Source organism: Mastomys coucha, unplaced genomic scaffold (assembly GCF_008632895.1).
Source record: "Mastomys coucha isolate ucsf_1 unplaced genomic scaffold, UCSF_Mcou_1 pScaffold13, whole genome shotgun sequence".
Classification (NCBI taxonomy): Eukaryota; Metazoa; Chordata; class Mammalia; order Rodentia; family Muridae; genus Mastomys; species Mastomys coucha.
The window spans coordinates 80468958-80485820 of NW_022196895.1; the positions used below are offsets into that span (position 1 = coordinate 80468958).

The 16863-nt window shown below is 40.6% G+C and overlaps 1 protein-coding gene across 2 annotated transcripts in view; it reads right to left on the reverse strand.

Annotated features, from left to right (window-relative positions):
- Znf407 (zinc finger protein 407) overlaps positions 1-16863 on the reverse strand; it is a 411238-nt gene that overhangs the window by 393123 nt on the left and 1252 nt on the right. The window lies entirely within an intron of this gene.

The window sequence follows — 16863 nt, forward strand, 5'->3', positions numbered from 1 at the left end:
AAAAAAAAAAAAAAAAAAAGGAAAGGAAAGGAAAGGGACTACAACACAATTCCTCAATTATAAATACATGAAGCTCTTTATAAAATTACCCAAGAATATGTCTGATGAGTTTAAAATCAATCTACAAATTGTTTGTTACTATTTCAAAAGGCTTTCAGTATGGTGAACTTAGTGAACTGCATCTAAGAAAGCAAGAACACTACAAGTGCATTCTAAAGCACCCATGCTTCTCACCTGTCCTCCCCTAAGGATCATAACTTAGGAAGTACCAACAGGATACAGCAGCCTGTGCAGCCTGTGTACAGCAGCCTGTGCAGCCTGTATACAGCAGCCTGTGTATAGAAGCCTGTGTACAGCAGCCTGTGGAGCCTGTGTACAGCAGCCTGTGCAGCCTGTATACAGCAGCCTGTGCAGCCTGTATACAGCAGCCTGTGCAGCCTGTGTACAGCAGCCTGTGGAGCCTGTGTACAGCAGCCTGTGGAGCCTGTGTACAGCAGCCTGTGGAGCCTGTGTACAGCAGCCTGTGTACAGCAGCCTGTGTACAGCAGCCTGTGGAGCCTGTGTACAGCAGCCTGTGTACAGCAGCCTGTGTACAGCAGCCTGTGTACAGCAGCCTGTGTACAGCAGCCTGTGTACAGCAGTCTGTGGAGCCTGTGTACAGCAGCCTGTGTACAGCAGCCTGTGTAACAGCAGGCTGTGTAACAGCAGCCTGTGTACAGCAGCCTGTGCAGCCTGTGTACAGCAGCCTGTGTACAGCAGCCTGTGCAGCCTGTGTACAGCAGCCTGTGGAGCCTGTGTACAGCAGCCTGTGGAGCCTGTGTACAGCAGCCTGTGGAGCCTGTCTACAGCAGCCTGTGGAGCCTGTGTACAGCAGCCTGTGCAGCCTCTGCAGCCTGTCAGAGGCCCATAGGCAAAAATGTTAGACCTCTTCCCCAAAGTCAGTGAAAAAAATGGAGGTTCCCTCAAATTGCCAAGAAATTACCTTAGTAGCAGACTATCTACTCTGAGTCACTAGACCTTTGGATGACAACTTCTAAAAACATCTCACTGTAGCCAACATCTCACTGTAGCCACAGAAGAGACCTGAAACCAGAGCTACGTAGCCAAGCTCTCTCCCTGATACCCAGCCCACAGGAAGGACAGAATAATAAAGCAACATCTTGTTTATGGGCAATAGATAGCTGACATAAAGCCAGTCTCTCTGATTGGCTTCTCTAATGAAGATCTGGCTCAGGAGCACACCTCCTTCACTGGCATTTGTATATTTTCCTTCCTATCTTAACAAGAGGCGTCCGTACTAGCACAGCAGTGCTGCAGCACATTGGAGAAGGACCTAATGACGTCAGTCACATGAAATACCTTACCAGGGCAGAATTCCTCTCCACTTACTTTAGAACTATATCAAAATGGCATTTATATTTATCTCTCCTACTATCAAAAATGAGATCTGGTATTCCTTATAACCAAAAACTTAACTAAATTAGGAGTTACTAAAGAATTACCTAATAAATCGATGAAGTAGATAGAGCAACTTTAAGTTCCAGATGCATGCAGCATAAAGGAAATATCTTACCTGAAAAATAAACTCATTGGGGTGGGGTGGGATCATTCTGCCTCTGGAACCTACTGAGCCAACAGTTTGCCTCAGAGGTACCAGCAGTAGGAATTCCTGTCTAGTTAGACTCAAAAATTTAGCATGCCCAAACTGGAGGAGCAGCTCATGTAGGGAATGCAGGTCACACATAGTCCATTGGTTACTGTCACTACACAATTAACTTTAAACCTAATGTATTGGAAAGCACTCAAGCTTAGGGGATATAGAGCCACTCGCTCAGCATACAGTCTGTGTAAATGCAACCACTAATATATCAGACATGCCATTTCTAGCTCTATAGAAGGATGAGGAAGAGAAGGAGGAAAAAGAGGAAGAAGAAGAACAAGAAGAGGTAGAGGAGGAGGAGGAAGAGGAAGAGGAGGAAGAGGAAGAAGAGACAACAATAATGAGGACAATTCCAGAGCTGGAAAGATGAATCAAGAACCCAAATTCACTTCCTAGCACGCACATCAAGTGGGTCACATAATTCCAACTTCCAGGAATCCAATGCCTCTATCCTCTGCATAAACCTTGCTTCACAAATCTACATTCAGACACACCCACATACACATAATTTAAAAATAATTAAAATAAATCTTCAGCTGGGCACTTGTGGTGCATGCCTTTAATCCAGCACTTGGGAGACAGAGGCAGGCAGATTACTGAGTTTGAGGCCAGCCTGGTCTACAGAGGACAGCCAGGGCTATACAGAGAAACTCTGTCTCAAAAAAAAACAAAAAATAAAAATATAAAAAAAATAAATAAATCTTCAAAGAACCTTCTCCAGACAGAGTCTAAGAACATTTAAAGATAAACAGGCTAGAACCGCATACTCACAAGCCTAGGAATCACAAGAAACTAGAATTCTCACCCAAATTAAACCAGAATTTTATTTCTATTCCAGAGAAAAACCATGTAAATATTTCAATATCTAATTCAATTTTTCCTACAAGTTAAAAATTCAAACATTTGTTTAGTGCTTAATCTAGAATTAAAACAATATTGAAATGCCATAAAGATGAGGATCATAGCTCGGTGACAAAACAGAGCAGGTCCACCAGAATGCTACCATCATCCGAAATTCCCATCCTTAGACTACTACTTCTGGAGATGGACTGACCACAGTAGAATCACTTGGTAAGCAGATACAACACAATCAGCTCATCCCTCACACCTGCCCTCTGTTAAATCCTTTCACATTTGAAGTACTACTTTCTAAATACATTAGAACAATCCAGTCATTAAATTAACTTTATGACAACTTTATATTGGCTATCTCTGACAAATGTTTCACACTCAAAAAAATTCTCCACAAAATGTTAAAATTCAATCTATCCTTTTAAAGACATTTTTTAAAATCAATACTTTGGTAGTATTTCCATCTAATTTTTAAGAAAAGAAATTATTGGGCCAGAAATAAAAGAGATAAGGTAAAGGCGTGATGACTGAGTAAAAAATAAGAAAACTTCAATGTCGTTAAAATCACGAGTTAGCAGTGTGTCTCATGGTATCTGAAAAGGTTGTTTTATTATCAGTGTAACTAATCACAATGAAACCATCTCTTACAACTAAAGACATTATAATGAATTTTCTTTACAGCTACAGAGAAATGGGATTTGCTGTTTCACATCAACTAGAACAGGCTGTATAAATTCTTCTTCCTATTTATTGTAAAATATAATTTCATCTATAAAATCAGTCATGAAATATTAAAACTGAAACAACAGAATTTATGTCCTTTACTTAATTTGGTTTAAATGGTCTATTCACTAAAAACAGAGGTGGAGAGGTTACATGTGATGGAGCCCCTCTTTCCTCATTAAGTGTTTCCATTAGACCCTGGATTTTCAAGAATTTATAATGCAGTCATTTAAAAAAAAATCATTCCATGAAAAAAGTTAGACTATGTTCCTTAAATTCTCCCTTCTTCTCTTTCAAAAGCAAGATGAAACATATTCTGTATGAATGCTGAGGAGAGTGAAGACATGGCAGCACAAAATTAAAGAAACATTACAGTGAAATTTGTAACACTCATGAAAAAGAACACTTAAGCTACAAAGAAAAGGTCTTTGCTTTTATCTCAACTGTGCCAAGTCAGCTGGAAGACACGGGGCAGTGTCAGCTTCCTTGTTGTAACACAAGACACAAGGAGGAAGGACTAAGGTTCGTAAAGTCAATCCAAAATCCCTTACCAAGATGGACCACCAAGCACTCAAACACTATATTCTTAGTAATAGGTTCTGTTTCTAGTTGAAGCAGAAAAGTAGGAAAATGGGATTTTGAAAATATAAATCTGAGGAACTGTATCAAAAACAAAAGGGACAGAGGGAAAGGAGAAGTGTAACACTGCTCTTGCTTAAACCTGTCAGGCCTGGGAGAAGAGATGGAGCACAAAGAACTCCAGGGAAAAAAGACTGGAACTACTAATTTTGGAAGAAATCTGGAAAACACTGTAATTCCAGATGTCAATAAGCTAACACACCATATAAAACTATCAAGCCTCAAGACATTTGGAATATAAATTATTAGGTACCAAAGATCTAAGTGTTAAGAAAGTATATTTAGAAAGTAGAAAATGTTCAGCATTAAATTTTTAAATGAATATAGTTCTACTCAAGTCCATTTATATAATAAGGTTAATTTTTTTCCTCTCAGTGGTGAAATTATAGGTAATTCTTTTCTCCAAATCCTGGCATTTTCTTCTATACTTTCCAAAATATCCTTTAGGAAAGGAGTTGACTAAATGTGAAGTTTAAGAAAAAAAGTTGCTCCCCATTATTGAAATAATAGAAAACGATGAGTGCTATCAAAAGAATAAAAATACAAGCAGTCAGGGCAACACAACTATAGTCAGAGATGTTTGAGATCTCAGCCTGGTCAAACAGCAAGAACACCAGACACTAAGAAAGCTACCTATGGCTCCTAGGACCTCATATTAAACATGTAACTGGCTGGAGGAGAAGCAATAACACCTCATGAGCACACTAGGTGCCCATTCTCCACTCAACAGGGCTCAGCCAACTCCAGGACTGGCCATGATGAACCTGTAGCGAATTTTTGTCAAAAAGAAGGGAGATGCTTTAAAAGAAAAAATGTTAGGAAGACATAGAAGCAAGAATAAGCACTATCAATTTGTTAAAAATCTGAGTGAACAATGCATTTCAATAACTTGACAAAGGAACAATAGATAGATGGATGGATGGATGGATGGATGGATGGATGGATGGATGGATGGATGGATAGACAGATGGATGGACCAACCAATGGATGAAACGATGGGTAAGTAGACTGATAGATAAGGGATGTAGTGAAGGTGCAAGGGGACCTAAAGGTCAGCTCCCTTTAGGATACAGGGACAATGGGTAAAGAGAAAGTTATATTGACAAAAAAACGTATCAGATAAGATTCATCAACAGAACTAAACCTGAGGGAGTATTTATATGGAACACAATGTTTTCATGATGTTTAAACTGTCTCTCCACAAACCACTGATTAGTTCCAAGGAAAGAAAATAAAATACAGTTTAGTAATTGTGAAGTGGGAAAAAATAAATGGTACTATCTTGGCTGAGTGATCAAAATCAGCATCCTCGGTGGAGGGCAGAGGGACCCCAAGCTGTGGCATCATCATCACCTCACATCGCCCAGGCTTCACATCAGCGAAGAATACAAAGCCTCTGACTAAGAGAAAACAACAAATAAGCACAACCCCAGGAGTGTTTCGTTTAAAGAAACAAAATGGTGAGAAGGCCCACTATCCTCAAAACCTCAATGTCATGAAAGACAGGTTATGGAAGGAGGCTAAGGAGACATGAACACTAGAGACAGTATCTGAAGACTAAATCCTGTGTTAACAATGATAAATGTAATAAAGACATTTATGTCAACTCACAATAACTGTTTATGTATTTACAAAACTGATAGGACTACTGCAGTAATGTAAAAGGGCATCTCTATTAGATTTCTTGTGGTTTGATTTGGCTTTTTTGAGGCATAGCTAGCCAGGAACTCAAAGATCCTCCTACTTCTTCCTCTCAAAATGGTGGTATTAAAGGAAAGCAACATCTTACCCAGTTAAGAATATGTCTGTTCTTAAGAGGTTATCAATTGAATGTTCCTGAGCAAAGGGTTATGATGTATATACATAGTGGGGCTAGATTTAGTCACACACAGAGAGGAAGAACATGTACATATGAAGACTAGATGTCTAGGAAAAGAGACAAAATAAGAAAATAAGTGGCAGGGCCAGAGAAGTAACTCAGTGATACAGGATCTATCCTGTACATGTACAAGGCCCAAGATTTTATCTCCAACAGAACAAAGCAGAGGGAGGGGGTCCAACAGATAAATCACTGTAAATATTACATAGACAGGGATCCTAGACATTTTTCTGGGTTTATTCTCACATTTTTCTATCAAATTTAGAATACTTCTCAAATAAAAATTAAAATGTATTAGAATTTTAATCCAGCAACATGGCTGCTCTGGCAAGGAATCACATCCAAAGACCTTCTAGGTCTATGTGATATGTCTGGAATACTGACACACCCTTAGTACACACCTTTAATTCCCCCCAAAATGAACATAAAGTTAGTTTGTAGAAGGAAGCAGCCATGTTTGAAAGTGATGTCTAATTGAGTGGCAAATCAGAGAAGGATTTGACAGAATTAGTCAGCGACAGGATATGCCCAACTCTCACAAGAGGAAAAGAGTGACTTAAGAGAGCAATGTAGGTGGAGGGAGGGGTTGGGAGAGGAAACAAGGGGAAGGGAGGGAGAGGAAGAGGGAGAGAGAGAGATGGGCAGAGACAGAGAGGGAGAAGGAGAGAGAGAAAAAGCACAGTCGTTTGAGTTCAATGCAATGGAGTTCAGTCAGCTCAGAGTAGAGTACAGTTGAGTTCCATTCAGTCAATGCAGTGGAGTTGAGTTTGTTAGTTTGTAAGTTCATGCAGTTGCAGTCAGAGGAGACAGTTTTATCAGGATGATTTTAGAGAAATAGATTGCAGGTGAAGACAAAACAAGTCAGAAAATGAGAAGGAGACAGAAGATTAGAACAAATTGCCAGAGTTAGTTTGAGGCCAAGCAGAGCAATTCAGAAGCCAAGAAAAGCCAGATTGAATTAATCAACTTGGAGAGGAGTTTGGGCCAGAATATCAGAATTAAACCAATCAGAGCTCAGAAAGAACTAGAAAGGATGAATTTATTCAGTAGTAAGCCTCTGAGATGCCACAACTGACAAATAAGTTACTTTTACACTAAAAAAGAAAAAAGAAAAAAAAAAGAATGGAAGAACAGAGTAGCTTTATACATATGGCATATAGAGCTTTTTATACATAAAAAGTAAAATAATGCTTAAAAAAACTTCAATTGATAATATAGATGCTTTTAGAGGAAAATAGTACACATTAGCTTATCCAAGAGTCAAGCTTATCAAAAGGATTGAAAAGACTAAAATTGAAATAGTGAAAAACACCACCACTAGGTTCTCATAGTAAAAAGAACAATTCCTCTTGGGGAAGACCCTAGTTTGGTTCCCAGCACGCATGGTTCACAGCTTGTAACCTCTTAGCTCTGCAAGCATCTTCATTATGAACACAGGCACACTCACACAGCATGAATAACTGGTTAGGCACAAAGCCCAAATAGACTTTTATCTGCATGTGTTGTGCTTTTGCCTTCTGGTTTCAATACCAATCCATCCTTCACAAACATAGCAAGTGAGCAAAGGTATGAAATTCCACAGAGAGATTTGGAATTAAGAAAGCCTATTCTGTACCGGAAACCTATACTTTCAAAGTGTTCTCTGTGTGGTACTTAAGAGCTTTACTCAGGAACCACTGAGCTTCCCTAACTCTTCAGAGAGAGAGAGAGAGAGAGAGAGAGAGAGGGAAAGAAGGAGAGAGGGAGGGAATATACATCTAATGTTTAAGCACCAAACCCTAGAACTGTAAAGGGAAAGTATATTGAGGGTAAGGGCCAATCAAAAAAAAAAACATAATGAATGTATTTACACAAAACTACCACACAGGTCTCCAAAGATACTTGTCTGAACCATAATTTGCTATACAAAATTACTTCCAATGTCATGCTTTTAGCAAGCATTGCCCTGGTATCACAATAAATACATAAAAGATACCAGATCCCATTTCTGAAGGTTCTTAATGAAAACCACTTGATCTCATTTTAGAAAGACTGTCATTTCTATTTCCTTCCTTCAATGACCTAAAATTTCTAAGCTATTTTTAAAACTGCATTACCACCTTACTTTAAATTCTAATGGTCTTATAATTATATTTTAAATTAGCATGCACTCCTTTAACTGATATTCTTCATTGAAAAATAATTGATCCAATATTCCTCAAATTCTGCTCTGCACGTCACAATCAGCGGAAACCACTGATGAACTGTGTACTTCCAAAGAAGTGGCTGTCAGTGTTTCTAGATTTCAAGCACACAGCTCCAGTTATCGGGGTTCTCGCTACATAACAATTAGTAACTGAAGAGCATGCTGAGTTTGAGTTACACTTGATGATTAAACCACTGCCACTTGGCCTGCATTCCTCCTTCCCTACCATGCTCTTCTAATCATCTTACCTAGCTTTATTTAAAATTATTTTTACAAAAAAAAAAAAAAAAAAAAAAAAAAAAAGATGCGCTGTTTAAGAGGAAAGAAAAGGGAAGTATGAGCATCAAACATACTGCAAAGTATTCAGAATTAGACACGGCGACTCTCTAGCTTCCACAAATGTTGACCAAACAAGAGCCCGAGTACCTAAAACACTGCTGTTTCTAAAGCTCGACATGTACCTACATGTACCTATATGCCTGCATATGTACCTACATGTACCTATATATACCTGCATATATACTCTACATATATCTACAAGGGGTCACCTGTGATCACTGTCTTAAATGCAGACAACTCTGTCCTAATGCTACTTGGTTCTGAAGTGTACTTGACTCGCCACACGAGGATGCTGAAAACACAGTCCTCTTCCTCCACATAACTTTCTAAGCAGTGGCAGTGACACCATGACAGCTTAACTTTATGGTTTAACTGGTTATAAAACAAAATCCCCAGTGTGGATTTTAGTATGACAAAGGAAATCAAGGGGGAAAACTGGCAAGTGTTGATTTCTCAAAAATGGCCCCTTTTCTTAACAAACTGTCTACACAAAAGTAGAGTAATACAAGAAGTCCAGACAGAAAAGCTGAGGAAGTCTGTCATCTGCGAGAATGTTAAAAACATGCATTGGGGCTGGAGAAATGGCTCAGTGGGTTAAGAGCACTAACTGCTCTTCCAGAAGTCCTGAGTTCAATCCTAGCAACCACATGGTGGCTCACAACCATTTTTAGCCGGATCCGATGTACTCTTCTGGTGTATCTGAAGACAACTACAGTGTACTCACATACATAAAAATAAATAAATACATCTTTTAAAAATAAAAACAAACAAACAAAGACATGTATTGCTCTGAAAACAAGCCCACAATGGTAAACAGTAACTCTGAATGAAATGAAGAACATCCCTCACCAGTCTTCCTATGGACTCATTAATTCCTATCTTGACCTGACTTTTGTTTAGTTTGTCTATCTGTGCATGATTTTTTTTCCTTTAAATCTACACAGCATTGAACAGCTGGATTGTGGGTAAGGCAGGGGATGTAAGGCAACCAAAGAGCCCCTGTAAGGAAATCAGCTGGTTAGTGGGACATAAACTTGGCAGTAATATGCTCAGATCAGTGCCTGAGACAGAATAAGTGCTCGGGAAAAATTAATCATCAAAGCCAGTTTTCTTGACAGCACTTAGGAGTCAAGATCTCACACTTCAAGATCACATCTTCATCTCCAGCTTGCCTTTTCATATAAACTTAAACAGAACCCACACAGACAGGCATGCAAGTCAGAAATAGAAATAATCGAAGACCTGAAGCACAAACCAAATTAAGAACACCATGTGTTACAACTGAGTCCTTCCATGTAGACTTTCTCTCTTCCCTTTGCTCTTACTACAAAATGTAACTAACTCGACTCCTTTGTGTCTTTGTTGTGTGTGTGTGTGTGTGTGTGTGTGTGTGTGTGTGTGTGTGTTTTGGTGTTTCCTTTTCCAGTGCTGAGTATGGATCCAATACCTTGCATATATGCTAGACAAGCACAACCCAGAAAGCTACATCCTAACCTTACCGCTTTTCACTAACTACAATGCAACTCCGTGCTATGTGTTTCTTAAGTTTAAAAACCTAGGATAGGGGAGAATATGCTACACAGTCTTCTACATTTACTTTGTTTCCCCTCTACATTTATGTTCCTTTAGTTTGAGAGGGTCTTCCCTCTGTGGCAGTCAAGGCTACCAAGGTAATAAAGTGTGGCTAGTCTCAAGCCTGTAACTGTTCCCTCAGGCGCCAGAGCAGCTGGGATCACAGTTCACAACACACCTGGCTGAGGTGTTCCTTTAGTACTTGTCTCCAGGTACTCCGGTAAATTTCCCTGGGGCAGTGTTTTTCATACATTACCAATACAGGGTTTAATGGCCCAAGCCTTTAGCCAAGCACTTGGGATACAGGCAGACAGAGATCTCTGTGAGTTTGAGGTCAATCTGGTCTACAGGCCAGCTCCAGGCCAGTCTGGACTATATAGTAAGATCCAGTTTCAAACAAAGAAATCATATCTCCATGAATGCTGGAAACCGTCTTGCCACTGTGAAGGGAAGACTAAGAGCAGTAATGTGAACACTCAGGAGGTAGACTAGGGATTTCAAGTTCAAGGTCAGTCAAGGCTACAGGACAAGGTATTATCTGCAAAAACAACAAAGACTCAGGAGATTTAATGGGGTCAGATGGGGAGTGCATGCAGCCCCCATCACTACCACTTTACACTCACACTCCTTGCCTTACTTAAGTATTGTTTTCTGCCCTCCCAACAATATTTTCAGACCTTTTACATTGTTGCAAACCTAATGTACAAATTACAAACCAGGGGCTGGAGAGATGGCTCAGCAGTTAAGAGTGCTGGCTGTTCTTCCAGAGGTCCTGAGTTCAATTCCCAGCACCCACGTAGTGGCTCACAACCATCTCTAATGGGATCTGATGCTCTCTTCTGGCCTACAGCATATATACACACAGAATACTCACACATAAAAAAAAATTACACAACAGTTTGGTCTTCCTAGTTGATACTAACATATTTACATTCATGTTTTGAGGGGGAGAGAGAGAATGGGCACGTCTGTGTAGAGGTTAGACAGCAACTTGGAAGTCAGTTCTCACTTTCCATCTAGTTCTGCTACTGGGCTGTTTTCCAGGCTAGCCAGCCTGCAAGCTTCCTAGCAGTTCTCCTGTCTACTGTCTTCTGTAGGAGACTGGGGTTGCAGATGTGTACCAACCTGTCCTGACTTTTAACACAGGCTCATCAGGCTCCAGCAGACATCACTTTTACTGCCATCTCCTAGGCCTGGACTCCTAATCTTATGGATATGTACTTCTTGCCCACTGGGATAGTTTTAACCTTTTGCCAGTAATATGTGCTGATACATTCAATTCTGTCTGATCATTTCTGGATGGGTCTGCCTCACATACCACCATCCATACTACTACTGTCACGCATACTCTTTTCCCTTGTACCTTTTGTGATTGACTCAAGTCCCAATCAGTCATATAATTATTACCCTGGATTATCTCCTAAACACTTTATAGTTTCACCTTCAATATTTAAGTCTTTTATTAACCTGTACATGACTGTTTCTAATTACATACATACTAATTAGATACATCCCATGATAAGTGAGTTCTTATTTACTAATAAGCACACATAAACGACTATAATTTTAAGGTGTAAAAGTAGTGTGTAGTGAGCCTGACAGGCTCTTGACAATTTGAGCCCTGCTTCTGACCACTGCATTCCCAGGGCTCTGCTCAGCTACCCTGACCGTCTCCGAGAACATCCTGCCCTCTGTGAGGGTCCTGTGTACCCCACACGTCTCCTTCCTAACTCCTGCCACAAACTGAACCTATCTCCTCTTGGGCTCTACCACACATTACAATATGTTTGATAACAAGACTATAGACTCTCTGGGAGCAAAATGTCTACAGACACCTAAGGACTTAACAGTTAAAGACAAAGTTGTTAGATGAGTAAATGTTCAAAAGCTATGGAAGTCAATGTGCTGGCTTAGCAACTGCAAATAGGGCTGTGTCGTCACACTACCTTGATTGGAACCCCAGCAACGCCATTGAAGAGCTACACAAACTGCTTACCCTAAACTGAGTGCACCATAGTTGGTAAAATGCAGTACACAGTTCAGAGAATATGCTAGAGACTAAATGAGATTATAAAAAGTATTTAGACAAACTAAGAGCTCAAAACATTATTGTTATTTCCATTGAATTCTGTTTTTTACTGCCTTTTATTACTCCTTAGTACCCAGTCCTTAGTATTTCAGAAATTTTAATTCTCTGGGGTATACACAAGAAAGCCAAATTATTAAAAAGTAACATTACATGAGAAAATAACCACGTACATAAAAGCAATAATGCTAAAAAGGAGAAATGAAGCCCCCTGCGGGGGCCCATCTATCCATGTCCACCTCTCCCCAAGACTCCTTCTCCAGAGCCACATGTAGGAAAACTCTGGATGCAATTTTAAGAAGCTGCAAATTCCTTTATTCTTTTGATATGGCCATCAACTCCTGTCTTCTTTGCAGCTACATCTTAGTTGTACTGTAGGTAGTTACAATGGATAGTTAACAGAGTTGTTGGAAGCATAATTACCACAGGGAGACAGCATAGTCATAAAATAACAAAAAGATCAGGTCACTTTTCACCAAAAGAAATCTTTAATAAAGATATATACACATAAGATATAGGCTATGTCATATTTGAATCTGGAAGGTCCCCACATGCTCGTTTTTACCTCTTTTTCCCCCCATGGTAAGATTTTTTTATTTTTTTTATTAGATGTTTTATTTACAATATCTCCTTTCCCACGTTCCCCTCCAAAAATAAATAAAAAACAAAATAAAAAAACAAAAACTAAAACAAACCCATCTCCCCACCACCACCACCCCCTCCTGCTTACTGGCCCTGGCATTCCCCTACAATGGGGCCTAGAACCTTCACAGGGCCAAGGGCCTCTCCTCCCACTGATGACTTGGCCATCCTCTGCTATACGCATGCTGCTGGAGCCATGAGTCCCCCCATGTGCACTCTTTGGTTGGTGGTTGAGTCCCTGGGAGCTCTGGGGGTACTGATTAGTTCATATTGTTGTTCGTCCTAAGGGGCTGCAAACCCTTCAGCTCCTTGGGTCCTTTCTCTAGCTACCTCATTGGGGACCCTGTGCTCAGTCCAATGGATGGCTGTGAGCCTCTACTTCTGTATTAGTCGGGTACTGTGAGAACCTCTCAGGAGACAGCTATATCAGGCTCCTGTCATCCAGTACTTGCTGGTATCCACAATAGCGTCTAGATTTGATGATTGAATATGGGAAGGATTCCCGGGTGGATCAGTCTCTGAATGTCCTTGCTTTAGACTCTGCTCCATAGTTAGTCTCTACAACTCCTTCTATGGGTATTTTGTTCCCCCTTTTAAGAAGGAATGAAGTATCCACATTTTGGTCTTCCTTCTTCTTGAGTTTCTTGTGGTTTGTACTTTGTGTATTCTAATCTTCTGGTGTGGCCTTATTTTGAAACTTGTAAATCCTTTAGGAAGTAGCGACTATTGGGCAAAAGGTCACTAGAAGCAGGCCTTTGAGTTATACCTGTGAATCCAGGCTGTTTTCTCTGCTTCCTGGTGCAAAGCACATGCCCTATACTGCTATGAGCTCTACCACACTGTCTCACTTCCTTTCAGCTCCCTAAGGCTATGTATGAGCTGTGCTGTGAGCTCCACCATGCTTTCTTTCCTTTCAGCTCCCTGAAACAATGAGCTAATAAACTTCTGGGGAGGGGGGGGTCTGTCAGGTATTTTGCAAAGGTAACTAATACTAAAAAATCTCTAGAATGTTACATAGAGTAACAGGCAGTTTTCCTGGGACATTTCAAGACCAGAATGTTAACAGAAAGGCAGAGTAATGACTTCATTGCTGGCCTTGCAGAGGGGAACATGTATCCTATTGGGTATTAGACTAGAGGCCATTCTTGTTACATTCTGCCAAACAACCTACCTGTAGTTTGCCCATGTTCTGAAAAATCCCAGCAATGTCAATTCAAAAGTAATGGACTAGGCTGGAGAGATGGCTCATCAGTTAAGAGCACTGACTGCTCTTCCAGAGGTCCTGAGTTCAAATCCCAGCAACCACATGGTAGCTCACAACCATCTGTAATGAGATCTGACACCCTCTTCTGAAATGTCTGAAGACAGCAACAGTGTACTTATAGAAGTAAATAAATTTTTAAAAAAAAGAATTTCTGTAAAAGTAATGGACTAATTTATATTTGAGGAAGATTTCAAAACATCATAGCATACTTTTAACCTGTTTTACAGTGAGGACCAAACAAAAAAAAACAGAGTACAAGGATTTGAAAAACAGGCAATCTAGCTAAGAGAGAGGTATGAACACCTTTCAAGTTGTGGACAAAACAAGGACAGAAAATACTATAATCATTAAAGAGATCAACATCATTAAAGAGAAACAGGACAAGGTACACTGTGATGGTCCAAAGTTTGCCTCACTGGTAAGACTCCAAAAAACAAGTGGGAGGCATGGCCTTGTTGGAAAAGCCTACTTTTAATGAGGGTTTTTTAATGTTTTAACCTCTCTTCTAGTCCACCACCTACTGGGGGTAGTGGAAGAAAAAGGATATGAGGGAAGTGGACCTATTTAGAAATGATTATTTTAAGCAACTCCCATCTGTGTTGTCTGGAAATCCGTAGTTTAGTTCACAGGTCAGTAACGGCAGCTCAATCCACTTGTAAACAGTTCACAGATACACCAGTAGTTTAGTGTGGCAGCCTTGGGATTCCCTGGAACTCACTCTGTAGACCAGGCTGGCCTTGAACTCAGAAATCTGCCTGCCTCTGCCTCCCAAGTGCTGGGACTAAAGGTGTGCACCACCACCACCCGGCAGTCTTGGGATTCTTGTAGTGGTGGCACAACTTAGCAGGAACGGCCAGGCCTCAGCCAAATCAGCACAAGGCAGGATAGACCAGTAGAAATGACAGAAGTTCTCAGCTATGTCTCAGCAAAACTAAGATCAGAGAAAACGTGAGACCAAGATGTGTTTAACTATGTAAGCAAGTCAAGCTCAGCCTCAGTCACTGCCCACTGGGCCTATTTATACTCTCTCCAAACAGCATGTGTCCAGCACAGGTCTTCTCTCAGCACTTGAGTCTGTCTCAGCTGACATCACTCTGTTAATAAGTCTGAGTTCAAGGAAGCGGCAACAAACTGTAGCACATCACCAGAAACTTTTGGCAAATTTCTAAGCAGTCCTGACAAATGGAGTTCAACTATGAAATGTGAAGCATACCAATCCATGTATGTCATTAGCAAAGAATCCTTCATGTGTCCTTTCATGTGCTTGCTTTAGCAGAACCTCCTTTCACCTGTGTCTGCTTCCGCTAAATGTTCCTTCACAAGTCTGCCTGAGCAAACACCATCTAATACAACTGATTTTCCAGAGAACCCTTAAGTTTCCACTCTGGAGGTGTCACTGCAGATAGGCTTTGGGGTTTCAAAAGCCCTCCGAGAATGCTCTATCAACACTAGACTGTACTGCCAACGCCCTTAGTAGCCTAGCCCTGCACTACCCACCCATCAGTTTACCTACTACAACAGCTGGCACAGAGCAAGCACGCCATATGTAGTTCTCTGTATGAATGTCACAGCAGCGAAGACAGTTTTGTGTTGAACCACCTTGCCTCAGAAACATCCACTGTCACTGACACTGATTTGATACTGAGTGTCAAAGAACCACTTGGAGCTGCACAGCTTCACTCATTCATCAATTTACACACTGGGATTCTTTCCATCACCTAATTAGGAAACAACTTTCTTAAAGGAGAGAAAAAATTAGGATTCTATGTCACCAGAGTTCTCCTCCGTCCTCTGACAAAGTACATACCTACTAACCCTTGCCACCAAACTCAAATGCTAGTCTCTGCAAGGTCTCACCACCCCAACTGGCAAGTAAGTATAACTTCCTCTGTACATGCAGACCTCTGTTCTGGCACATTTCTTAATATAGCCGTCTCCTAGACTGATCTCAGAACCACTTGTGCCAGCACCTAGACTGCTAGCTGGCACAGCAGGAATGCTGCTTTACAAGTGTGGAGACTCAGGCGGTGATGGCACACGCCTTTAATCCCAGCACTTGGGAGGCAGAGGCAGGTGGATTTCTGAGTTCAAGGCCAGCCTGGTCTACAGAGTAAGTTCCAGGACAGCCAGGGATACAAAGAGAAACCCTGTCTTGAAAAACTAAAAAAAAATAATAAAATAAAATAAAAATAAATAAATCTTTTAGAAAAAAGGGGGGGGAGGGCTGGAGAGATGGCTCAGTGGTTAAGAGCACTGACTGCTCTTCTGAAGGTCCTGAGTTCAAATCCCAGCAACAACATGGTGGCTCACAACCACACATAACAAATTTGACACCCTCTTCTGGAGTGTCTGAAGACAGCTACAATGTACTTACATATAATAAATAAATAAATCTTAAAAAAAAAAAGTGTGGAGACTGCTTTAATACCAAAGCCACACTTTGTGCTACCTACTCTGCAACTTTTCTACAAATCCAAAACAAACGTTTAAAAATGTTTTCTCAATATAAATGATTTTAATGGAACCAGTGTTGTAAACGGTACACCTGCTATACCAGTTTGTACGGAGTTTGGCAGTACAATCTAGTGTTGATACAGTATTCTCTGAGGGCAAGGTGGCACACTTCTTACACTCGCAGTTCTTGGGTGTCAACTGTAGTGATGGGTTTTGACTGACAAAGTCCTACTTGGAACAGGCCTTCATGCTAAACATTTGAGTATGGACATTAATTCTGTTCAAGTTATTTAACACTGATGTTTGTACATTGGGAGTAACTGCTACTAAACACTGCTGTCTTGCTTTATGAACTACGAAGAGTATATGCAAGTAACAGGAGTTCGAATATTTCCTAAACAGTATCTTGTTTCCAAATGATCTACCATTCCACTAATTAGGTAATACTGCAACTAGCCCTGTCAAATATAGGCTAAATGACCGCCCTTAAGAAATCCTCCTCTCGCCTGGCAGTGGTGGTGAACGCCTTTTGAGTTCCAGGACAGCCCGGGCTACTCAGAGAAACCCT